This window comes from Corvus hawaiiensis, chromosome 2, assembly GCF_020740725.1.
Source record: "Corvus hawaiiensis isolate bCorHaw1 chromosome 2, bCorHaw1.pri.cur, whole genome shotgun sequence".
In the NCBI taxonomy this organism is placed as follows: Eukaryota; Metazoa; Chordata; class Aves; order Passeriformes; family Corvidae; genus Corvus; species Corvus hawaiiensis.
In genome coordinates, this window is record NC_063214.1 from 58,263,621 (window position 1) to 58,290,822 (window position 27,202).

General features: G+C 43.4%; 1 long non-coding RNA gene across 9 annotated transcripts in view; it reads right to left on the reverse strand.

Annotated features, from left to right (window-relative positions):
* The window catches only part of LOC125321860, an 89,579-nt gene that overhangs the window by 11,040 nt on the left and 51,337 nt on the right, over nucleotides 1–27,202 (reverse strand). For 4 of the 9 annotated variants that reach the window (XR_007201737.1, XR_007201732.1, XR_007201735.1 and 1 more), the window contains exons 8-12: nucleotides 17,938–17,978; nucleotides 11,192–12,418; nucleotides 6,640–7,396; nucleotides 3,626–5,714; nucleotides 2,210–2,275 (exon numbers count right to left, since the gene is read on the reverse strand). This is a non-coding gene — a long non-coding RNA (uncharacterized LOC125321860). The remainder of the gene's footprint in view (nucleotides 1–2,209; nucleotides 2,276–3,625; nucleotides 5,715–6,639; nucleotides 7,397–11,191; nucleotides 12,419–17,937; nucleotides 17,979–27,202) is intronic. The other 5 variants (XR_007201728.1, XR_007201734.1, XR_007201738.1 and 2 more) reach the window with 2 other exon arrangements.

The window sequence follows — 27,202 nt, forward strand, 5'->3', positions numbered from 1 at the left end:
ATTCACACATATGGTTTCATATACCTGTTTCATCTGAATTTTAAAAAACAGTTATCCCTCTACCCTGATTGGAGCCCATGAACTGTCCTAAGCTTTGTCCCCTCTTTGGCTGGTTATCTGCCATTTCCACACCCTCAGTAAGCCTCCAGACTTTGCCATGTTGCTAGATCATCATTAGTTTATCCAACACAGATTATAGCTCCTCTTCACAGCACAAGTGTCTTTCTCACATTTTTTCTAGATAAGAACTTTTTGGTATTTTTCTCAAGCTCCTCTCACTTGCTTTTACTTTATTCCTACATATCCTGCCTCTGAGAAACAACTTTCTATTCTGATCCCTCTTTTTCCTCTGTCCTTGCATTATCTACCAACATCTTTTCTGTGATGATTACCCGTCAAATTAGAAAAGGTGCTTTTCCCAACTGTCTTTTATCTTCTATTTGGGATATAAGCTCTAGGTAGCTTTCACATCTGAAACTTTAAAAACTTTACACCTCCTCCACATTTCAACCCGAGGCTCCTCAGTTTGCATGACTTGAGTAATTAAATCATATAGTTTATGAAAATTCTCCTCTTCAAAATCGGGAGCCTTAATTACAGTTCTGTTTCTATTTAGTCTTATATTTAGTGTAAACACAGTAGACTTGTGAGCATTTGAAATTTCTTTTATTTTTATTCTTCCATAGAAGCCATGGTGGTCCTCAAAACTAAGGCAAAACAGGATTGGCTGAGAGATCATTTGATGAAGTATTTCACCTACCATGTTTATAGGTTCCTTGAGAAATAGGTCCCTACTTCTGCACACCTTCTTCCAGCCTCCATCTAGCAAGTCTAAGTCTCACATAGACACATCATTTCCAGTTGTCATTTATTTCTCTAACTATACTACAGAGATCTCTGTCCATGTCTAGACTATAAAGATGAACTAAGGGCTACAGCAGCCATCTGGAATGATTTCTACAGGTTCTCTTTTACTAACTTTTACCAAAGTAGTTTTGACACATACAAATTTTGTCTTAGACCAGCAGTAAATACTAATAATCTTTTTTTTATTATTATTTTTTTTATGAGGAAGAATTTATGACACACTGGGTTTTTTGAGAAAGACAGTATACAATATTTCCAGGTCACTCCCAAAGCAATTGCATCACTGGGCAGCAAAAACCCCAGGGCTGCTGGACTCTTGGCTGCCTTAACTCTGGGATACCTCAAAAAAAGCAGTCTCCAGTGAAGCCTTAGGGAAGGATAATCAGAAGGGGCAGCAGCCTGAGGACTCAGTAGCCTTGGGGAGGCAGACCACAAAGATCTGATCTGCCACCAGTCTGGCAGGAGGCAAGGGGAGGAAGCAAAAGAGCTGCTAGCCCACCGCATGGACAAGGTGGGAGCTGGCTATGCTAAAGCAGAGGAGGCTTGGGGGCTGGAGGGAAGAGGTGATTATTTACTACCATGCCATCAGTCTGATCAGCCCATCAGAGAGCCCAGGGCTGGCTGGTGGGAGCAGTGGGGCCCAGGCAACAGCCCCTCAACTCAGTTCCCTCTGAGGCTTCAGTGGAGCTGATGCACCCCAGGGACAGAATTTCCACCCTGCACAAGTGTCATTTTCCAACTGAGCATGGCTCCAACCAAAAACTTGTGGCAAACTCTTACCTGCAGCTCTACCAACTCCAGTTACCAACAAAATATCTAAATCTTTCACAAGTATCAAAAGTGTGAAGCAAGACCCATATTTAAGCCACCAAATGAGTAATATCTGAAGCAGACTCAACAATAAGCTTGTGGGAATTTTTGTCTAGCATTATAAACTACGACAAATTACCATATCTAGCCAGATCAGACTGCTGTGCTTGTTACAATAACAGGAAAAAAAGCCGAATTCTGGGAATCTTTTTTTTGTTGTGGTGTACTGTCACTCACTTTCACTAACACAATAAAAAAATGATGCCTGGAATTACAATAGCGTGGTGGAAACTTTCTACTACACTGCAGCGAACCTTAAGGGAAAACATGTACATATGTGCTACAGATATTACGTGCATTTCCAGGAACCTTGTCAAAATGGATCACATGAAAAAAACTGAGACAATCAGGAAGAAAACTGTTTCATCAACTTCTTCCATTACTCATACCACAGGGCAGATGTAAGATCAAAACCAAAAGTGTAATTTTTGAAAGCCTTTTGAAAATTTGAACATTTGGCTGGATTTCTTACCTTGTCACCTCCATGAGCCCCAGAGAAAATGAGAAGTCTGTGATCTTTCAAGAAGGAAAACACAACCTAAAATATCAATGCAGTTCAGGATTAGGTCCAAACACCAAATTGTTTAATTCAAGAACAAACCACATTGCACTTTGCAAATGCATCTGCAAACAGAATTAGGATATGATGAAAAAGAAAATTCTCCTTGTGGTTTTTTGTATATCATCCTTGCCACTTTCATTATTAGAGGACATAGGCTACCATTAAAGTCAATTGCAAAGTTCCCGTTGACTTCAGTAGATGTAAACCAGGCTTTAATATTATGCTTTTCAGTTTTCTTGAGGTTTAAACACCTCATAAAATAAATTTACAGATGAACTAGTAAATGTACACTTACAAAGAAACCTCCTAAGGAGTCCCTGAAGCCATAGTTTTAAATGTTGCTACTCATTCAGTTTACATCAGACAGATTAAGGGACTGTCAAACATAGATCAAGAATAGCAACAAGAAATGCTGAAAATATACTCCAGAAATATAATTTTTAAAATATCATTTGATACATATGACAAAACAGACTTAGAGGAGGGTTTTATATTATGCTACATATGTCACAAGCTCAGAAAACCCTATCTATTTTTCTGCCTATCCATTTCAGTGATCTGTAAATGAAAACATATACCATATATACAGCAAGTTCTAAGAACCCTTTCAAAAAAACCACTCACATAAAAATGCAAGAAAAGCAAATTGAGAAAGAGAGTAAAAGTGTGGTATTAGAGAGAGTCTAACCAATGAGAAGTCAGAAATGCCACCATCCAGAGCTGACATTTTCTACTATAGAGCTATGTGCCCATTGGGCATAATTTTTGATCTCGCAGACTTTCCACAAGTAAAACTCCAATTGGCTTCAGTGCAAATGAATGAACTGCAGGATCTAATTAAGCCTGCTGACGTTTGAAAAACAATCTCATATGCTGCTTGAATATTTCAGTGAAATTCAGAGATTTTCAAGGTAGTTTGCCCAATTCATTGACAAATAATTATTTATAAATATTTATAAGTATAAAGTAGAACTATAAACAGAAGGTGAGCATTTGATGATAAACAGATATAAGGAAGTAATAATTACCTAACCTGACTTGATGAAGGCTTTATTAGATGGAACGTCATAGATGACATTACCAAAGAAAGAGTTGTGATTGCTGGATGACATTTGCACAGTCATCTTGTTCCAGATACTACTGGAACAAGCAGAAAGGGTCTTTTGGCAATTGATAACCACTGGAAAAATGTCTGCCCATTACCACACAGGAAGACAGTAGAAGAGGCAAGGATACTGTCCAGCTCTCCAGAACAGACTTCAAATACCTAAACCTGGAGATCTTTTTTTTCTTTTTCTACCATGGCCTGTTTCATTCAGAAAATACCTTGCACCTTCTCAGCAAGTGAGCTAGAGTTCTGCAGTTAGCATCCACCAATCCTTCTCAGTGCTGCTTCATCTCCAGAGCAGATCCAGTAGATATAGAGATGAGGACATATAAGTGAAAACACAGGCAATCACAAAACTAGAGTCAGTGTTTCCACGCAAACATATGTTGGAAGCATACAAAGGTTGCAGAGATCATTTTGTTAATCTTAATTTTAGGATACCTGGTCTGCAGCTTGAATATTATCTTAATGAGGTGTTTTGAATACATTTGTTTTTAAAAATAAAGTAATAATTCTATTTCCACTGTGTGCATCATACCCACAGAAACCCACCAACTAGGATGTTGCCTTCAGGCTACACGCACTAGTGGAGAAATGGTCAGTAAAGAATCACAGAACCATGGACTCACTCAAGCTGGGAAGGACCCTCAGGACGTTGTGTGTTCCCACCCCCTGCTCAAAGTGGGACACATTTCACCATTGGATGCGGTTTCTCAGGGTCTTGTTGAGGCTATCCAACTCTCTATGTGCATTCAGGCTAGTGGCAAAGAGAAACTATGCTGGAGGCTTGTCAACAGCATACAAACTAAAATTTGGGAGCCCTAAAATGCATTCCAGCTCAGGAGGGACTGGCTCCCTATTCCCGGTTCCACTTCAGAGCATCACTGCGGCTCAAAGTAACGCCCAGGGACAACACTACAGGGGTTGCCTCAGTTCTGGCCTCTGGTGCCCCCAGCTAGTGACTGTTCAGTCATCCTGTGAGGATGGTGTATGGAAAGTCTGATCATGGGAAGGAGCTGTGCAAGGCGGAGAAGATGAAATCTCTGGAAATATTTGCTGTTAGGCTTTATTAAACCTCTATGGGATATTTGGTAACTGTGTTTTTTTCCATGTCTTGAAAGCGTTGACCAAACTTGAAAGGCTTTGTGAGGATGGCAAAAGGCACATACCTGATTCAAAGGCAGGGAAAAGCCTGTCTTTGCTCAAAAATACAGGGGTCAGATTTTTTTTTTTACATAAGCAAAAATTTAGCCCTCTTCTTATAAATAATTCAATAGTTCACTTTTCATTTCAAAAATTTAAAAACTGGAGACTGGCATTGAATAAAAATAAATTTAGACTAAATATATTCACATTGGCAGAGCTCTGGAAAAACAAAAAAAAAAAACTAAAACAGAATATTAAAACAGAAAGCACTAGAAGACCTTCATCATGGCCAGAGCTGCCCATCCTGCCTGTAATATTTTTTGTTAAGCACTTTGGAATCCTTAGAAGTGAACAGAACCATATCTCTGAAGCTGCTAGACTGCATTTCTCTGCTTCCCATTTCTTCTGCAGTATCTTACTGTTAATTATTGTCATTATAAACCACAGCTGGCTGGTGGGAGCACCAGTCAAGTATGTTTTCCTCTGGAACTAAACTCCAGGAAAATAAAAAACTTTAAATATGCATTGCATGAGGATTAAAGACAAGTTTAGAAGTTTGCTTCCAGAGAAAATGCTGGTGCATTTAAACTGTATTAATATACAGGGGAGGGAGTGCCAAAGGACGAGAGCACTCCACAAATACAGCTGCAATTCCATCAAGTCAGAGCAAGCAGCTCCTTGCCTACAAGATGAGGTAAGTAAGGGATGTAGTGTAACAGCCTACAGAACACAAATGGATCTTGCAGTTCTATCTGGGCTGTGAGACCCCAAAACTAACAATATTAAATACATCATACATACAGGTTTTGTATTCAGCTTGGATTTTATTGAAAGTCCTAAATTCTGATTTTTTTAAGAGTATTCTTTTTATTATTATTATTATTATTATTATTATTATTATTGGTTGGTTTTTTCTGAGCTTCCAGTATGCAATGTCACCAGCTGGTAAGGGATCACTCATGGACTCTCCATCCTGTCATACTCAGTGGTGTTTGCTACTGATTTCAGAGGAGCAAGATTTCACCCCACAGGAAATCAAGGTAAATGGGAAATAATACTCATTTCATTCAATTAAATAGTAAAGCTCACATGCTTTCAGGATCTCTGTCCACAGACACTTCCTTTTTCTGTCAGAAAAATGCAGTTGGGAGGACATGTAACCTAAAGCACAAAAAAAGGTGCTACAACACAGAGCGAGACAAGGGGGCCAAAGCTGTAAATTCCTTCCATCGACATGGTAATCTGTATTTGTAAAAGGCCAATGCTGAGCAGTGAAAACAGAAATGCATAACCACATCACATCATTCCACTGCCAGAAATATTCATACTAATTTCCACCATCAAACACACAGTATGATTACTTAAAAGCTTTTTTAACTTATAGAAACAAAATCCTCAAGATGGAATAACTTCACATTTTCATATTCTGTAACATGAATATACATCAAATTGGCAACAATCTGTACCTTGTGTACGAGCCTCGTTCAGGGTCATTAACATGGAATCAACTCCTTGCCGTAAGTAAACACCTCTTTTTCTTGGGTTTTATGTCAAATATTGAAAATTAATCTTGCAAGTCATTTTGAGCCAGCAAAACAGGATTGACAAAGCAAGCACTGTAGTATGGTATCTTTTATTAGGCCAACTTAGAGTTCAAAAGTATGCAAGCCTCCTTGACCACACACAGGTTCATGTATGCAGAACTCCAGGCTGGACCCATAAAATGTATTAAACTACTTGCTTTGTCACTACCTATATATACATATAACATATATATATGTATATAATGCGTATGCATACACATTTGAAATGCTTCAGAATAAACTGTTCATCGACATGGGTTTAAAATAACTCTGAAGGACTTCTGTGGGTTGGCATGTAATCTTGCTATATATTACTGGATTTAATAAAGAAAATTTATCAGTACACAAAACAAATCCTGCTTCTGATTTCTACTGAGGTCTCATTCCTATGAAAAAAGTCATAGTAATAATGTTAGCAACCATACATTGTTTGCTGTTTATAGTAATAACAATGAAAATACCTGGCAAAGATTTTACAAGGAATGATACACAGCATCACTAACCTTGTAGTAGCTATGATACTTCAGGATGCTTTGTGCAGGTAAGACCCATTCTAAAAGGGAATCTCTTCTGCATAAGAATTCAAATGTTTCTTATGTTGTTATGTGCCCCAGCAAGGTGTGTGCATCACCTGCTCAGCTCTGCTTTCCATCCCACAAGCACATAAACAGATCACCACCATGTCATTCAGCAGCTCTCAGTCCGCAGGACAAGCCTTCCTCCCCCAGAACAGAAAGGCCAGTGGTGGGAGCTACATACAAAGAACATATTAAAGAACTGTGACAGAGGCAACTCCTCTTCTTCCTTCAAGTTCTGGCATCTGTGAAGCACTTCCTGGGTGTTTCATTAGGAGTGCTGTCACACCAGTAAATGCAAGCCATTCATTGTTACAAAGACTGAAGAACTGGTGACCCTCAAGCCTTTGGGCTACCAGCACACGTATGCTTCATAAATATGAGTATCAATGACTGCACAGTGTCTCTACAGCCTTCAGCTACTGCAGCTCTGCCAGCACAGGCTGTGGCACTGCCTTGCACTGCCTTGGGGTGGGTTTGATCTGGTAGCATCAAATGTGTCTCTGATAAAGTCTGATAACTCATTTTGAACGAGTCTGAAGTTGATGCTACATCTTCTTAGATCTGATCTTGAACAACAAAGGCTGTTTGAGACCAAAGAACATCACAGATTTGTAGAAGAGCTTTGTCTGGCTATGGCAGTATGCTCACAAAGGATCAACATGTTGATTCTTCTGCTGATGAACTGGGTCATGGGAAAAAAATATTGGTAAGTAGATATACTGATTAATAAGAAATCTGAAACCATCTTTAGAATATACTTAAGATGTGGCCTCAGTGTTACCCTATCCACCTGAAAATAATATGGAGGATTAGACATGAAAGCTAGAACGCCATTTATCCCTGAGCTGAGGTAATGGCTACTAAAAATGTGGATTTCATTGACAGATGATTTACTGAACGTGATGACAGACGCTCAAACATGGCTCCATTAAAGATAAAAGCAACATACTTAAATCTCATGAGGAGGGATTTTTTCTTATTGGTAGACAATGTATGTCAAGACCTTTAGAAACTAAGGAACCACATAATGAGAAAATAACAAAGAACCAGCAGTCATAAGTGTCTGGCTGAAGTTCCCACTAAATGGGCTTTGATAGATCATTTTTTCCCGACAACAAAGGCATCAGAGGGGTTGGTTGGATTCTAGTTCTTCACTACAACCTATGATGAAAAAGACTTCCTGTGGCCAAATGAAAAGACAAGGACAGCACTTTCTCCCTGGAAATGTGGGTTTGTTTGCACTTCTAGTGAATCTAGTTCAGAGATATCATCCAAGAACGTTGGTACCATCAGGGCCAAAGCGGGGAGATGTAGATATAAAAATATCCCAAATATTGGTACATTATGTTCTTTGAAGATGCGAGTTTTATCAGTGGCTGAGAAGATACTGAAAATCTAAAAACTAAAATTAGTTATTCTCTTGCTTCTGAGAGTTCATACTTCACTGCCAGCTGTAGTGCACTGCCTCAGTCAGCCTTAGTGTTTGGTTTCAATGAGTGTGACTCAAAGGCTAGCACAGAGCTGTCCCCCCTTTCTCTGTGGGCCTCAGTGACAGCTGACCTCTGCGACAGTACTGGTCTTCTGGAAACACCAGTCTTGGGTGCAGCTGATGAGAGTGGGTGGCCTCAGCCCTCTCATTAACAGGACACAAGAAGAGAGAAACAGACACTTCTAACATGTGGTTCTTCTCTCCAAAAAGGAAATGTCAAAAATAGGTAAGATTAATAACTCCCCAGAAGTACCCACTCCTCTCCTAAGGTGACATGCTTCGATACAAACATTCATATTGCAGACACCTACAATTAGATTAGAATAATCCCACCTCAGACATCTGCATTTCAGAAGAGGAAAACATTGGAGCCTTATAGCACAGATGCACCTAAGAGGTTATATTATCATCTTGTGACATACATATCATACACATCACAAAGACTAAAATTTTGACTCCCAAATCTTCACTGAACATTCACAAAGAATGTCAAACTGCACATTTGAAAGGAATGCGGCCTATTTCTCGAGAGGAGAACAAAAATTGTGTCCATTATGTCATACACCTTTCACATATGTCTTAAAGCCTGAGAATTTCATAAAGCTGACCACTAAAAGGAATTGCACATTCATTAACTACTATATTACTTATTTTCCAACAAACACAGAAAGACACCTATGACAAAAAAATATAGTAACTACAAATTACAGTTATAATAAACTATCCCTAATTAATATATCCAAGCAAACACTAGGAGTGATCTACTACTTTGCCAAAGAACAAAAAAGTAAAGAATTGTAAAGTTTGGGGCTGCTTTTCACCTTTGGATAGAGTCCTTGCAGAGAAAGTATACATTCTCTGATTTAACAGACTCAAAGAAAAATAAGCTTTTAATCTTGCTCTGTAACAAGATTCCTCCATAATATTTTCATAATTAAAAACTAGGAGTAGGCAGGTGAGAGGCAGAGCTGTTTCATGTGAACAAAGAGATGAAAAAAAAGGCGTAATTGGGGCTCCTTCTTCCAGTTCCTACAGCTCAAGCTATAAAATTGCTGTAATGTCTTCCTAGGAGAGTTTTATTATGTTATTTCGTAATGTCTTCCAAGCTAGAGTAGACCCAAAGTCTTCCTTTGTTACGTTTACACTGAATTAGCATTAATTAGTGATGAAGGGTAAAATAAATTACATGTTCCGGTGACCAAATGTAGGTGTCTAAATAAGAGTGAGATGAATTGTCTCTAAGCTCCATTGACTGTATTGACTAGTTTGACTACCTCAGGGGAGGTTCACGTTGGATATTAGGAAAAATTTCTTCACTGAAAGATAGGTTAAGCATTGGAACAGGCTGGCCAGGGAAGTGGTGGAGTCACCATCCCTGGAAGTGCTCAAAAAATGACTGGGCATGGCACTTGGTGATATGGTTTAGTGGGCATGGTGATATTAGTTCAAATTTTCGACTTGATCTTGCAGGTCTTTCCCAACCTTAATGATTCTGTGATCTATGATTGTATGACTACGAAAGGCATTTAAACACTAAACTCACATGTGGACATCTACAGTTACCTAAAATGTAAACATTTAACATCTCTCCCAGGCCTCACAACTCCCACTGACAGATAGGTGAATATTCCAGACTAGCTTAGTGATGAATGAAATTACCCTAAGAAAAGGAAATAGAAATGGTCTTCAAATAGGAGACAATTATACTGAGACAAGAATAAAATTCTACACTTGGGCATCACTTGAAGGATGATAGGCTAAGGAACAATTCCGAGAAAAAAAGATTAATAAACTGAAGATTAATCAACAGTGTCAGTTATAAAAAACAAAACAAAACGTTCATAATATGATGGGATGTAAACCTCACAAGGCATATGAAGCAGTCCTTCATTCTGTTTGTCACAGGTGATACTGTTTGCAGGAATGCATGAGGAAGCATGGAAAATAAAAGTAAAGCTACAAGAATGACTCGAGGTCAAGAAAAATAAGTTATTCTCAATCTTTTTCAAACCAAGATCCAGAAAAGGTAGCAAAGTTGCAGCAAAAGAGACTCAGGTTGCAGATCAGGCTTGTATGTGTAACTTGCACATATCAAAAAGTACAGTTTTCTAAAATGATTAAACACTGGATTTAACTACCTTGAGAGGTTCTGCAATATCTGTCCTTGGAGGTCTTGGAAAGCAGGTTAGCCATATATCTGTTACAGAGGACATAGGATATTTAATGTGCCTTGATCAGAGGGAAGGAGTCGATGACCTCATATCTGCTCTAGCACTGCTTTCTGTAATTCTGTGGTAACAAATCACTGTAGAGGCTTGTCTTTGACTAAAATACTATGTCATACCCAGGATTAGAACACTCTATCTTTTCTCATTCTTTTAAATAACACCAGCCAGGAATTTTGGCCTATTCTTCAGACAAAAAAAGAACAAAAAACAAAAAACAAATCTCTTTTAAACAGCCACATAAATAGGTAATAAAATCATACAATTTTGGATTGGAAGGGAACTCCAAAGACCATCCAGTACAATCTCCCTGTCATGAGCAGGGGCTTCTTTCACTAGATAGAGGTTGCTCAAAGGCCTGTGCAACATGACCTTGCACACTTCCAGTGATGGCGCATCCACAGCTTCTCAGGGAAACCTGTGCCAATATCTCACCACCTTATAGTAAAAAATTTCTTCTTTATGTCTAATCTAAACCTGTCCTCTGTCAGTTTAAAACCATTTCCCCTTTTCATTGTAACTACTGTGTCCCTCTGTGTTTCTTAGAAGTTCTCTTTCTATACTGAAAGTCCACAATAAGGTCTATCCAGAGCCTTCTCTTCTCCAGACTAAACAACCCCAACTCTCTCAGTCTTTCCTCATAGCAGAGGTTTTTCTACCCCTCTGATCTTTTTTGTGACCCTTTTCTGTATCCACTCTAACAAGGTCTTGTCCTGTACTGGGGAGTCCAGAACTGAATGCAGTACTCCAGATGGAATCTTACCAGGGTGAAATAGAGGGACAGAATCACCTCCCTCCACTTTGGCCATGCTTCTGTTGATGCAGCCCAGGATACAACTGGATTTCTGGGATGCAAGTATGCATTGCCACTTCATTTTTTTTTAATCAATGAGTCCAATTTTTCATCAATGAGTATCCCAAAGTCCTTCGCTGCCATCTCAATCCATTCATGCCTCAGCCTCTATTGATATTGGTGATCGTTCCAGCCCAGGTGCAGGACCTTGCACTTGGCCTTGTTGAACTTCATGAGGTTCCCATGGGGCCACTCCTCAAGCCTGTTAAGGTCCTTATGAATGGCATCCTTTGCCTTTAGCAAATAACTGGAACTCTCAGCTTGATGTCTTCTGTAACCTTGCTGAGGGTGCACTGATCCCATTGCCTACGTCCTTGATAAAGATATTAAATAGTATTGGTCCCAGTATGGACCCTTCAAGGACACCACTCACGACTGGTTTCCACTTGGACATTGAGCATTGACTCTTGGGATGCTGCCATCCAGTCAATTTCTTATCCATCTAAAACTCCATCCATCAAACCCACACCTCTCCAATTTAGAGGTAATAATGTTGTAGGGGATTGTATCATAGGAATAACAAAAGTCCAGGTAGATGACATCCATACCTCTTCCCTTGTCCACTGATGCAGTCACTCCATTATACAGTACCACTAAGTTGGTCAGGCAGGACTTGCCCTTGGTGAAACCATGCTGGCTACCTCTAATCATCTTCCTATCTTCCATGTATTTTGACATATCCTCCAAGAGGATCCTCTCCATGTTCTTAGCTGGAGATAACACTGACTGGTTGGTAACTGCCAGCATCCTCCTTTTTACTGCTTTAAAAATGGGGGTGATATTTCCCTTTTTCCAGTCACTGGGGACTTCACATGGTTGCCATGAATTTTCAAGAGTGATGGAAAGCAGTTTGGCAGCGACATCAATCAATTTTCTCAGGACTTTGGGATGCACCTCATCAGGTCCCACAAGGTTGTGTTCAGGTTCCTCAGCTGGTCTCAAACCTGTTCTTCCCTTACAGTGGGAGGGACTTTGCTGCCCCAGTCCCTGTCTTGAAGTTCAAAAGTTTGAGAGATGTGGGAAGGGACATCACCATTGAAAACTGAGCCAAAAGAAAGCAGAGGAGTAACTGAGCCTTCTCCATGTCTTCTGTCACTAGTCTTCCTATTTCTCGGGGCAGGGGGTGGTGGTGTAATTCTGGCAAATGTAAAGAAGTGCATAACCACATTGTTGTTGAATCTTTAAATACAAACTGAGCAATTTCATCGTTATGTCTAAAAAATTCACACTCACATTTACAGCCACATCAATTACATAGCACAATAAACATATCATGTGTAGCAGATACAAAACTGTAAATCCAATGTCATTAAGTACTTTTGCACCTTAAGTTGCTTGCAAAATCCCTGAAACAAAGGCACCAAAGAAAACTCTGAAGACTCTGTTATATATAAACACCACTTTCAATTTCTTCAGCAACTTCCCTGCAGAATAATGTTATTACAGACCCAGAAATATGACCTTATTCTTCAACTTTTTCAAAACAGATGGGTTGGGGGACCACCATGAAAACCGCAATTTCATAATCTTCTAACATAACTGTTAAAACCCTAGGCTTTCTCAGAAACATGCTGTCCATTTGCACTGAGTTTAGGCAATTTTCTGGCATTATATTTGAATGACCTTGTGCCTAGGGCTGAAAAATTATGCTGTAATTTGTTCTAGATGGTCCAAACATACACCCACCGCTTCTGTGAGATCCTATGGCAAAAATACAGTGCCTTCCAGCAAAGTGATGTTGGGAGGAGAAGAACTATGAACATGGCAATTAGCATTTTAAAGCCAAGAGTTCTTTTACATCTGTGACTTCATCTGCCTATGCTTCTTTATTCCTGAAATTACTTATCATATTACTGTTATCTGTTTCTTAGGAGCTTTTACCAAATTTTAGAATTGAATCGAATTTCCCAGTTCAGTTTCAGGATGGACATTCTTATTCGCATCACAGAACTTCAGGAGGAGAGTCAAGTATAAATGGTGTCTCATGCTCTGCATACTGCTGTAATTGGATACATGCAATGTCTCTTCTCTGTGCCTTGGCAAAACCCCCTTAAAAACTGCTGCTCAGCATGTTGGTCACTCATATGCCAAGCTTAAAAAAGAAAACATGCTAACAACTTTTAATACAGTGACCCTATATATTTTAAAAGTCATCAGATCTATCAGATTACAATAAAATTCCAATGCTGTCATTTTGCTTCTATAACCCCTTAAGTAGCAATGCAGAAGCCAGTGGGACAGGCACTGTGCTCTGAAACTCCATCAGTGACACTTGCCACCCAGATCCACCTGGCAGTTTATCTCTGTTAGCAGATCAAAGACGTACTCAGGATTTGCCTAGACAAGGCACTTTGAGAAAACTAATCTGGATCAACCAAATGAAGTGAACTACAGATTGGATTTACACTCTAAGTATCTGCACAGGTGTTTATTACTATTCAGTAAATCTGCATTAGAAATCTGTTGAGATTAACTGCCAAGTCTCGTAGATAGCACAGTGGCAGTTTAACAGAACTCCCTAATGCGAGCCATAAAGCCATCCTCTCTCTTAAGACTTTTTGCACCAGGAGAGACTCGATCTAAATCTGCAGCTCTTAACCAGGCAACTAGAGGAATGATGGCAGCTATGAGAGAAGCAATCTATCAGGCAGACTAGAAGTATTTGGTATTATAATTGGAGCATTTAGATATTCTATATTTAAATAGTGCCCTGCCACTATCAAGCTTTCCTAAAATTCAAATCAATGGCACATTCCGAATGTGGAGATATTACCCCTCTTTCCACAAGAATTGAGAGAATGGAAGTGATTTGTTATGCACCTGACACAAAGAAAAGAAAAAAAAAGCATAACTTAACATAAAATACATATGTCTGCATCTTACCTGTCAGATCATGCTCTGCACAATTGGGTATTTATGGGTGCATCTCCTCTCTAAAACAGACTAGATGAATTATATTCTCAAAGTACCTGCTTCTCTCTACTGACCATAAAGAAGTGTGATGTGACATGGTACACACTGTGTACCTCTAAAGATAAATTACATTAATGTGTACCAAGTTTTTCCTAATATTTATTTCATCTTGGCATGCCCTGCTAATGATGATCAAGTTAATGACTGCAGGTTTCAGATCTCTGGCTGCAAGTTACATCTGCCCTCCCCCTCTGCACATCATCTTCTGTGCATTTTCATTGTATATCTGAATGAAAATCATATTTCAGTGTTTTGTTTTTCTTTTGGTATGTTTCAATGATCCAACTGTTTTTCTTTTGCTACAAATAGCATATGAATGTTACTTGGCTCAAGGAATGGTGTTTCAAGACACCATGCTCACCTGTAGAAAAGACAGATGGAAAACGCTCAAGGGCATTGTCTCACATCAGATTGTTCTAGCAGTCCCACTGCTGAGAGTGTGACGCCCCAGTAGCCCTGGCAGATGTACTTCAGCCTGTGAGCCCCACTTCTCCAGTCTGATTTCAGGCAGGTTGTTGTATCCCCTCATAGGCCCAGCCTTCACCTGATGCCACAGTTTGGGAACTGGTGCTCCAGGCCTCGTAAAGGCTTGAATTAAGCATATATGGCATTTTCTGGATAAGACTAGGTGGAATCTAGTTTCCTTCTGCGGCAGGATAACAGATGGGAGAAGCAGGAGGTGTCATATCTTGACTGTTTCAGACACTGACATGTATTATTCTTCTACCTCAGACAGAGAAAGACAGTTTAGAGGAAACTGATACAGGACAAGTACAAACCAGCTGGGAAGTCATTCACTAGAAGCATTTATCAATGGTTAGTTATTGAAATTGAAGTATATAGAGAGTGGAATTCCTCAGGAATTCATGCTAAATTTGGGGCTTCTCAATATTTCCATTAACAACCTGAATGAAGGAAGATGAAATATGCTTATTCATTACTGCAGTTAATCCCATAGAGACCACCAGCTCACTGGAAAATAGAACTGAAATTCAGATTATCTTGACAAGTTGGAGAAATAGTATTAAAGATAGGTGGCAAATTTATGTAAGGACCTATGCAAAGTCCTGCACTTTCACAATACACAAATAAAATCTAGGCAAGAAGTGGTAAGACAGCAGTCCCATAGAAAGGAGCTAGGGGAGTACAGCCAGGATTTAATCAACAGTGCTGCTGCAATTAAAAATAAGTAAAAAAAAGTAAACCCCACAGTGGGATAGTAAGAGTGAAGAGTAAGATAGCCTTTGGGAGACTTGAGTTGTGGCAAGGTCCTAGATGGAATACCGAGCCTAATTTGAGATATGGCAAAAGGAAGACTGGACAGAGTTCAGAAAAGAGAGAGAAGAATTGTCAGAGGTAAAAAAAAATAGTACACCAATGAAGAAAATGCAAAAGGACTGGCACGGTTTAGTCTACAGATGACTACAGAAGACACACCAAGAAAACTCTTCCAACATGAGGGATGGTTAAACACAGGCATAGATTGCATGAGGGGTGTGTGAAATCTCCATCCATGGGTGTCTTTAGGAACAGGCTAGACAAATGGAAAAGAAAAAGAGTAGCAGATCATCAGGGCATAGGGAGAGATTCAATGATCTCTGGGGTCCTTTTTACCTCTATTTTCTAGGATACAGTCATTCTGCATCTTCTAAACTTTTTGTTGTGAGCAGTTGTGTTTAGAGTAATTGTGCAAAGACCAGCATTTCTCATTCAGCATCCTTGGAGCTGAATGAACCTGAGCTTTTCACTTGTTATAAATTCAGTAAGTCCGCTACTGCTCGGAGTTCACTGCACTAAAGCTAAGGCAGTTAGACAGCCTGCTTTTATAATGCTTTCAGTGAATAAATTTGCACAGCTGCTACCTACAGTCTACATTATTGCTCAGCACCACTTTGTTAATTTGGAATCCAGATCTGGTGACTGATTTAGGAAAACAGTTCAGCTAATCCCTAGTGAATAGAAATCCTCAGCCTAAGATTGTATGGCTCACCAGATTCCCACACGTGCAAAGGCAGCAGCTGCCTTGCAAAGGGAAGTTAAAATATCAAGCACAAACTTCAGGGGGTTTTCATATGACATGCTTATTTTCCTTCCTCGGAGACCTAAGGCTCCAAAAGGAAGGAGTAGAGATAATCACAAACTTTCCCAGTAGATGACTTTCATAGTAAGGTGGAAAGTGCATGTATGTGTTCTAGAGAGCTCTGTGAGGGCAATGATCCTGGCAGGAGAACATTCAGGGCTAGTGTTAAAAATAATAAATTCTGCAAATTAGTCTTGTCTTGTTTCTTCAATCAGCCAATGCAATTAGTGTGCATAGCCATGTGATATCAATAACCCATATAATTTTAAACTATCTCCATGTAATTGCCTTCTGCATGGTAAAATACATTCAGGCAGAGTACTCTGAATTACAGCTCCTGGGTGAGAGTTTCTGGGCTAGCATTCATTGTTGTGGGAGGGCTCCTGTGCAGATTGCTTCATGCCTGATAGAAATCCCTTGACTGACTCACAGTCTGTTGAGCTTTGGGAGACCACATAAGACCCATTACTTCACTCAAACTTGGCGTGAGGTGGGCAAGCAGCTGGGCTGTGGAGATAGGCCAATCAGTCAGACATATGTTATGTACTGTACCTGTTTCTGCAGTAGCGATCCAAATACAGAAATAAATGAAAAAAAAATATAATAAAACCAACTATTTTAATTACAAAAATTAAAAATCATTTCTTCCTCGAAATTATAAAGACATAATAACTACTCTCAGATAAGTCCTTCTGAGTGGCACTGCATTAGTGAATGGGTCTACTGCAGCTGAAACTAGCTTCTATTAAGCACAAAACTTCCACCTACCCATATTCAGGAGAATATCTCCCAACTATGCTTCTCTTTATTCTCAACAACTTTTGAGAACATTACGTAAGTTGCCTAGCTATATATTGATTTATATATGCCCCTGGATATCTCAGACACATACCTCCTTCTTCTCATTCTTGCTGTTCTCTTGCACTGAATTTTTTTTCACTTTCCCCCCATACTTTCTTCCACTGTTTCTGAGCTTTCTTCTTTTTCCTTCCAAATTAAGCTGTATGGAATTAACCTTAGAGGCTCCTTCTCAATAGACTTATGCTTCTCTCCTGTCCTCAAGAGCAAAGAGATTTATTGATGATTTACTCTCACCTCCTGCCAATTACAAAATGGAGCTCAGTTCTCTAACAGTGCAGTGTAGGCCACTAGAGCAGAAGAGCTGAAATCGGTTCATTAGAAGCAGGATATTTTGTCCAAGGTTATTTTCTAGCAAATGTACATTTACAGGTGCAATCAGAGGTCTTTGATGCAATGCCTAAGAAAAAAAATGAGGCTCAGAATCTGAAGCTATTCAGATACTTACCTCCTACTGCTCAGCAAAAAATATTTAAACAGGAGTCAGATGCCCAAGGACCACAGATGACATCTGGGGATCCAGGCCTATGGTCCCATCTGAGCTACCCAAGCACCAAACAATTCAAGATGCTCTCAGGTGAATAAGAGTCTCATGTGGAAAGCTTTGCTAAAGTTTCTGAACTAAATGTGCTTCTGGGAAGTGAACTAGGTGTTGCTGGTCTGTTTTCTGAGATCTGTATTACAGATAGCCAATGGGTACCAGAAAAGGTCATGTGTAAACCATATGTTGATTGTGTTAACTTACAGTTATTGCAGTGTCACACATTGTTGAGCCACTCACTTGAACTGTAAAAAAAAAAAAAAAAAAAGCCAAGTTGTATTTATGTATTTACTAAAATGAGGTAACTAGCTTTTGATTAGCAAATGCTTTCTGAATATCATTCTAGACTGACAAGACTTCCTTTTCATATAACATTTTATAATTTTTACCTTTTGCTAGATACTGTCACATCAGGTCAGGGATCTGGCCTCTAAGGTAGGATGCACAATTCCAAATCAAGTGCTTCAATTTGCTGTGAAATACGTAAGAAAATCTGGGCTCTCAAAAGAGTGATAAATACACAGTTGCACATTAAACCGTGTAGACTCAGGTAATACAGCAGGCCAGCCATGTGAAGCTGCTGAAATATCATTTCTCTCTGGAGTTTACATACCTTGAAGCAACAATTGAAAAGTAGTTTGAATTCTAGGCCAGCACCTAGCATCCTCCTGAAGCACTGAGTATTGCTAGTATGAGCAAGCACTTCAGCAGGAGCAGTACTATTACATTTGCACATTGCAAATCTCCAAAGCCACAAGCACACACATTTCCTTACCCAAATACTTTCATTTCTATCTACGCAGATGTACATTACAGATATTAAAAGTTTCTCCATACATTAGCCATTTAATAAACTATTCATTTTGGTTACTCTTCCTTCAACTCCCTCTAGAACACTTACTAATTTATGACTGAGAAGTAATATTAATTAATCTATTAAAAGGAGGAAATACACATTCAGATGTATGCAGAGAAACATTTTTTCTCTGTTTACTCTTAATTTACATCTTGATGAGTCAAATCCCCACTGTTACACTGCCAAGTCAAATAACATTTCATAATTGATTAAAATTGTCCCGCGGGACTGTAGAACGCAAACCTCTCTAATAAATTTGGTCCGCTAAATTATTATGACCAAGAAAAATCTGCATTTTACATCTCTAAGCAAAAGTAATGAAGAAGACATCTTTTCAGAGCCAGTGGCTTTTGAGAGGGCGAATTATTTGCATTTTCAATAGAAGAGTATCCGTGGAATAGCTCCATCGAGCTGGAGGGGGAATGGCCGGCGGTGCCGGCCGCCGGGTGACTCGCATGAGCGGCCCGGGGGCGGGGGCGGGGGCCCGGGGTCTCCAAGAGGGGAGGCAAAAGAAAAATCGAACGAGGGGGGAAAACCAATACCAGGAGTATTGGTGCAGCTGTACAGAAGCCGGAAGGGATTGATGTTATCGACTGCCTTTTCGAGCTTTGGGCTAACTATCTATTTTTACATGGAAGCGATGCCGGATGCGGACACTTCTTGAACGCCGCATCTCGGCAGCCCCGTGTTAGCGGACAGCCCGGGAGGAGGCGGCCGCCAGCTGTAAGGAGCCCTGGGCGAGCTGCGCGGAGAGCCCGGGGCCGGCTCTTTAGGTCAGCCCTTCCCCGCATGGACCCTTCGCCGCGGCCGCAGAGAGGCCGAGCCGGGCCGGGGCCGAGCCGCGAGTGTCCCGGGCGGTCTCCGCTGGGAGCGGCAGAAGCCGAGGCCGCGGCTGAGCCCCTCCGCGGCCCGGCCCTGGTGCGGCGGCGGTGCCACAGGCAGCTCCCTCCTTCCCGCACCTCCTGCCCGGCTCGGCCTCCCCCCGACCCGGTGCCTCCCGGCGCTGCTCTCTCGCAGCACGGACTGCTCCAGCCGTCCCGGCTCCGTCCCAGGAGGTACCAGCACTGTCCTAACTGTTCCAGCATTATTCCAGCCCTGTCCCAGTCTGTGCCAGCACTGTCCCAGAACCATCCTATCTGTTCCAAGACAGTTCCAGACTATACAGCACTGTCCCAGATGTTCCAGCACTGTCTCGAACGGTGCCAGGGTAGCTCCAGTCTGACCCAGCTTTGTCCCAGCACCTTTTCAGGATGCCCCAGCACTATCGCAAGTGCTCCAATACAGTACCCTAGCAGACTGTCCTAGCATCGCCCCAACTGTCCCAGCACTGCCCGACTACAGCGCTGTCCCAGACTTCCCAGTGAACTGCCCCAACACAGTGCTAGCACTGTGCCGGCACTGCCACAGCTCCTCCGAGGGTACCCATCCCACCTGTCCCCCGGGGTGCCCTAGGGCGAGGCTCGTCCGTCCCCCGTGTTCCGGCCAGGCGGCACGAAAGGGAGGGACTTGACGAGTGCAGCCCTCGGTGAAAGTTCCAGGGCCACGGAAAGCATTAATCGTGCCCCGGGATAGCTCATGGCCACTGTTACAGAGACAAGCACGGGAAAAGGAGCTGGGGACTCTGCCCATGGGACCCACAAGTTCCTTTGCCGGCCGGCTGTGGTGTTTGCAGTTACTGTGCTCAGGGAAAGATCAGCAGCGCTTCAGCTCCCCCAGGAAAGTCAGAGCACAGACAAACCCGCAGCTCGGGGTGTCAAGTTTGCAGAAAATGGCCGAAGATACTTTTTTTCTTTTTCTTTTCTTTTTTTTTTCTTTTTCTTTTTTTTTTTTTTTTTTTTGCGTTTTCTTTCCGGAAATAAAAACAATAAGCTGAACGCGGGAGATAAACGGCTGTCTGGTGGTAAATCCGGACCAGCAGCAGCAGCAGCTGGAGCCGGATCACCAGCACTGCCGGAGTGTTAACGGCAGCGTTCAGAGGAGAGAGGGAGAAAGGTGAGATCCCCGGGCTGCCGCAGCTGCCTGCACGCCCGCTGCCTTCACTGGCTCGAGTGTCGGCGAGAAAAGATAAGAGGCTGGTGCAGAGAAACAATAACAATAAAAACAAAAAATATTTAGGGAAAAAAAAAACAACAAACAAACAAAAAAAAACCCACTAATCATTTGGAAGCAGCTGCAGAACCAGTGGCCCCGGCCGGGGTACGCAGGGCAGGTGGCAGCGGGTGGCGGTGGCGGTGCAGCGACCGGCCGTACCCAATCCCTCTGTCCTGCATAGGCCAGTCAAAGGGGCAAGGGGGATGCGGGGAAAATGAATCCCGGCCGCAGGAAGACCCCACTGGGAAACCTGCGGGAAACGGACACGGCGCCCCGTAGCACGGACGGCAGGACAGGCGGTGATAAAGGACTCCTCCACTAGCCAGAGGTGATGGAAATGGAAAGTCCAAAACTCCCCCAAGTACACGCGTTTCAGTTTCAGCGGAGCGGTATGGAAATGACTGTCATTCACTACCAGGTCCTGAAGGGTTTTCTGACTTTTTGGGGAGTCAGAAGTTACGTTTCGAAGCGGTGTCATTGTCGTTTCTGTCTTTACATATTTCCTACACACGGGAAAGTTTCCATCCGAGCAACTTGAACATTTTACAGTAACCACTCTTTTCCCCGGAAGGCGAAACCAGCCTAGGAAGCAGATCTGCAGCAGGCTGTCAACTGCTCTTCGCCTCGCTTCACCTGACCAAGAGGTGATGATAGGGACGGCTGCAGTTCCGGGACCCCCCGGCCCCTGGTTCCACCACCGCCTCGCTGGGAACTGCCCCGGGACCAGAATCGGGCCCCTCAGCAGCTCGGCATCTTCCCCGCACGAGGAAACAACCCAGAAGCAGCAGCTAACTCAACTATAAAAGGTTTCATTTGGAGCGGGGGGAGCGGGGGAGAAGAACCTAAACAGTCGTTGCTGCTTTTTCGATTTTTTTTTTTTTTTAATAGCGGTATTCCAGCTTTTCCCGACTCTCTGAACTTCTTTGCTAAATTGTACCGTTTGACCTTCAGCTAAAAAGACGTGATCCTTCCCTTTTTTTTACATGTTAAATAACTCCTGATGTGCCGAGAGAAATAAATGTACCACCAGACACCCAGCGTGCCGACTATTTGCATTTGGTATTTTTAACGACGAGATCCAAAATCACATAATTTAATTATGCCAAATAGGAAGATAACATAGTCGTCTGTGGAGCTCAAAGTACCTGAATTTACACCCAAGTCTGTGCAAAGTTTGACAAGAGACGAAACCCCGCCCCAATGCCGCTGGGGCGGGAGAGGGACAGGGGGACACATTAAAGTATGAGCTTGAGGACATCTCTGCAGAAAACGGTGTTCGAAAATGGGACGCTGAGAAAGCTGACATCGAGGGGATGAGCGGGATGCTGAGCCTGGCACGAAAGCGAGCCGTTACACAGATATTTTGTTATCATCAGAGAAATCTTTGGACTGGGGAACGAAAAGGAGTGAGAAACTTAACGTTTGCAGAAGGGAGAAGTGATGTCCCCGTGCCCATGGTCCCGGTGCCCGGCAGCCCCTCTCCGGCCAGAGGCGGCTAGGCAGCCATGTGGGGGGCGGGGAGCATTTATGAAATTACACCCCCTGCTCCTGGCCACAGCTCTGAAATAACGGAAGTTTCGGGCAAGGAAAAAAAAAAAAAACGTAAAAAGAAAAAAAAAAAAGGAAAAGGTAAGTGCTCGCTCGTCCAAACCCAGGTTACTGCATTTCTTTTGCTAAGCGTTGTCATTTTTTGTTGTATATATCGTCCCGCCAATCAATCGTGACGAGAACGTTTTAAAGCCCCCACTAATTTACAAAGAACAAAGACACTTTCCAGCTACTCTAGGAAAGAAAAAGAAGAAAGGAGGGAGAAAAAAAAAAAAACACCAAACCTCGACTCAATTGAAAATAACGATTTTGCTCTTGGACGGCTACCAGCTTTTTGCTCTCACCGTCCCGGGACTTTGATTTAACCTCAGTAACATCCTGAAAGGCTACAGTCACTTTGCATACATTGCATCGTACCTTTTCGGTCCCGCAATAGAGAGCAGTACCGAGCTGACGGCAGGCTCTCCAGAAAGGTACTTTTTTCGGTAAAAGAAACGTGATGAGGCGCACGGGGTTAAATTAAACCTCGCAGATAAATATCGCCAGGCTTTAACAACCTGGTCACACACGCTGGATATCGACAACGGTGTCTGAAAAAATGATTACGAAATCACGCGGGTCTAGACACACCCAAAAAAAAAAAAAAATCAGACCGAAAAGAAAAGCGCCCCAAAAATCTCGGTAGAAGTAACCGGTGTTAACTGCGGCTTACTGGTCCTTCAGCTTGTCTTTGACACGCAGATCACGTCCATTCTCTCGACAGGTTTCCCAAAATCTCGCCTTTCCAGCCCATTCTGTGGGCTTGACCGTACGGAGAGCGATTTGGGGGAGCGGAGGGGGCTCTTCTGCCCGCCCTCGTCCCGCTGCTGGGCTGCCTAAGCCCTCTGGAGGCGTTTCAGCGAGGGGCAAGGGGAGGTCACCGGGTCCTGGGGCTGCCTCAGAGAGCCCGGGGAGTGCAGCCCGGGAAACACCGCAGTGCTCCCGCAGAACTCCCAAGAAAACCGCCGAGAAAGAAAGCGGGACGCCGCAGTCGCTCCCGCTTCGCTGGAAGTGCAGACGCACCGTGTCAGCCCCGGCACAGCTAAAGCCCTTCTCACTCCCTCTTCCCTCGCATCTCACTCCTCCCCAGCTATATCTGGGGCTTTTATTGTTGGGCTTGGAATTTCAGTGTTTTGGTTTGGGTGCTTTTTTTCACTTTTTCCTCCCTTAAGCGCAAATATCTTCTCCCCCCTGCCTTTGACATTTGGGGCTTGTGAGCAAGAAGAGCTCTCTCTTTCCATGACACCACGGGGGAATTTTAGGGGTTCTTTGAAAAATTAACAATCAGGCAGGCGAAGGCGTTGACTTTATTTGGTAGTGGTTGGCAGCACCCGCCGAGCGCAGAGACGGAGGTGGATGAGCGACAGTGGCTCATCCCCACGGTGAGGCAGCAAGGACGTCCTCCCGTGTCCAGCTGCAAACCCATCTGCTGGGAAACGGGGCTTGGGGAGGTACCACCACCACACCGTGAAACAACTCTTCCCCGACACCCAAAATCACAGGAGGCATTTTCCTGCCCCCCTCCCAACTTAGGGGCACTGGGAGCTGCTTTCAGTCTCTGTCTCCGAATTTTGCTGGTTTCTTAAGAGGGGACGCTGAACTATCACTCTTGCAAGAAACTCACAGCTGCTAACAAGTTGTTAGTAAAGAGCATTGAATCAACTCTCTATCATTGCTGTGAGATTTTCTTTTAAAAAATAAATAAAGGAAAGGAAATTAGATTTTTCTGTCCCATTATTAAATGCAGTGAGTTGCCGTACTCGACCAATAAAACCCTAAAAGTTTATAAAAATGTATCAGTAATAATGACAATAATACCAAAAGCAGCGCTCGAAGTGGTGTGCAAACACGGTAAACGCCTGACCGGAAAACCAAGGCGTTTGGAGCTAAGTTTTGTCGTTTCAGTTCTCCTGCTGGTGGCAACGACGTGTCGATAAACAAAAAGTGAGAACTGAGGGGGAACAGCGGGGGGCAAGGGAGAGGCGGCAAGTGCGTGTTTCCAAAGGCGGAGTTTTCTGAGATCATTTCATCTCGAGTATTTCGTCATTTTGAATATCAAAGAAAGCTGACTGGATGATTTTCCCCGTCCCTCGCCTGGCCGGGGTGATGCGGTACCTTCGCGCTCAGATTACTTTAATCAAGATATTAAAACATTCTGGGTTTTTCCAATGACTCTGACCGTGGGTTTAACAAACGCTCGGCGCAACTGTCCGAGCTCGCTGCAAACTGGATTCAACTATGAAACTTGACAGTGTGGACATTCGGAGTTTAATCGTTGCTACTTTTACTTTACATTACAGAAGAAATATGGGAAGTTGTTTGGTAAGTTTTTGATTGGAACTTCAGAGTCTCCTTCTCTACCGTAAGAGCAAAGCAGTGTGCAACATGTAGTAACTTTTTCCTATAAGGAATCTATATCCCGGCGCAGAAAACTATCAGTATCCCTTCGGAAAATAAAGCACGGCTTTTAAAAACTTGGGAGAAAGACCTTGTCCTCCGCTTAAGATCTTTCCCCCTCACAAATCAGTCGATTAAACCAGCGCTGAGGCAGGCAAGTTGCTCTGTCCGCAAACCTGGGAGGGGAAAAAAAAAAAAAAAAAAAAGCCGAGGACGCATTCCTTAGAGCAGAAGTGAAACCGTCTCGATCCAGGCGAGTTTGTTTGTAAACCCGGGAAGCAGCGAGCCCGGGCGGCGGCGGGGGGGCGGCTCCGCCCAAGGGGTGCGGGGTGCTCGGCGGCGGCGGGACCCGCCGGGGCTGGGGCTGAAGCTGCTGACTCAGAACAGCAATGTAGGTCATAACGAGTTTCCTTAAGTTACCTAAGTTCCAACAATTCAGCTTTTCTTTAGAGACTTCCAAAGTGCTGTTGCAACATTTCTGAACGCCGTGGCTTCTGCTGAAGCTCAGCCGCCGGCTCCGAGCCACCGGGCTGCGGCGGGGCAGCGCCCGGGGCGGGCATACCCGCTTCGGTACTTATGCCTTTTACATCTCGCTTTTATCATCCCATTTCCACCACAACCCTATTTCTTTTTCTTTACTCTTTTCTCTCAGAATGATTTAAAAAAAAAAAAAAAAAGTGCCAATGCGTCGCACTACTTTTTCAGAACAGAAGCGAGAGAATTGCCTACCTACCTACTCTCTACTCACTTCAGTTCTTTCCAGGAAGGCTTATTCACGGTTCACAGTTTAGATCTGTCCTTTATTTCCACTATTTACTACTTTCCACCACCAGTCAATTTGTACAGCATCAGTTAAAAGGCTGTTAAAAGAGCTCGCTTGTGCCATGGGTTTTGTATGCAAAAAACCAATCCGATACTCAACACCGTCCGTCTTCGAACTAGGTAATTTTCGTTATTTTCTTTTTTTCCTCCCCTTTAATATTTTCTCCTCTCTCTCTCTCTTTTTTTTTTTTTTTTTTTTTTTTTTCCACCCACAGCAGAATGGGCAAAGAGTAGCCGCAGTCCCCATGGAGAGCCCACGGAAGATGAGCAAGTATCGTGTTCTGTCACAAGAGCAGCGATGTGGGACGGAGATCTGGCGGCGAAGTTGTAGAGGAGAGGAAAGCCCGGCATAATGGGACGCTTCAAGAAAGGCACCCCACTAATAACGGAATCTATTTTATTCTCTCGGAGCTTTCTTTAGGCATTACCTGCGCTTGCCCCTCCGCAGGGAGCTCCCCCGCAAGCAGAGACCGTGCATGGGCTGGGGCGGGGCAGGAGGGGGAGAGTTCCGAGGGAATAGTACTCTCCCCTAGAAAAATCATCATCGCGAAGGCATCTGTTGTCCGAAGCATAACTAAGGGGAGAACTCATCCGCCCATAGAACTCAAGAAAACAAGGAGCGGTGAAAAAAAACCCCAGACGTCGCCCTGTTCGACGGCTGTGTTTCTGCTGGACGCACGAATCGCCCGCGGGTTCATCACGGGTATTTTTAGGGCGATCACACAACTGGTGTCACGGTCACGCACATCTCCAGCCTCCCTCCTTCCTTCCAGCTCCTCTCTAACCCCGCGGTGACACTCCACCGGCCTGTGATAGCAACGGAGGATTTTCCCGTCTAAACATAGAAAGATTTGCCAACCGAGCAGGAGTCCCGTGGATGTTTTCCCGAGCACGTTACAAGTAGCAGCACCAGCAGCTCCACGGAGCCCAGAGGCCGAAGCCGGGAGCGCTCGGCAGGCTCGGACAAGCCCGGTCCCGGCCTCCGCCCGCCCGGGGCACAGCGGCTCTGCCTCCCGGGGCGGGAGGGACGAGCCCTCGCTCTCAAAAAAAAAACCCCAAAAAACCCCAACAACAAAAAAAATCCCCAAACCCAAAAAAACAAGTTGAAAGGAAACAAACAAAACGACGACAACAACAAAAAAGAACACACTTGTTTTGTTTTGTTTTGTTTTTTCCAGGCTTGCTACCCTGCGCCGTCCCCGCCGGCAGAAAGTTTCCGCCGTCCCGCGGCACCCGAGGGCGGTGGCCGGGGCGACCGTGGGCGTTCAGGACCGGGAGAGAAACGAGGGGTGGGCAAAGTTCGGCACCCCTTTGGGAACGCGTCCCCCCAGCCTTGGTGGCGGTGGAAGGCCCTCCTCTGGTGTTTGCAGTTTTCTTTGTTTACATTCAGTTTAGAAACATTGGCCTTCGGCCAGAAAAGCGACGGTTCCCCTTCTCTTCCCCACCTCCCCCCCCCCCCCCCCCCCCTCCGCTTCTTCTCCGGCGGCGGAGAAAATACTTAAGTTTCACGACCCCTAGGTTTTAAAATGTTTTCTCCTCGGGTCCCCAGATTAACCCTTCGGCGCTACCTCGTAAAGAAAACGGAGCCGGGTGGCGCGTGCACCTGCCCTCGGAGCTCCCAGCCGAGAGGGTCGCAACAGGTTCTACCGGGAGATAGAAGGTACCGGCGAGCCGATCAGCGCCCAACCGAGAGGCGGGTCCCCCCCTCCCCGTGGC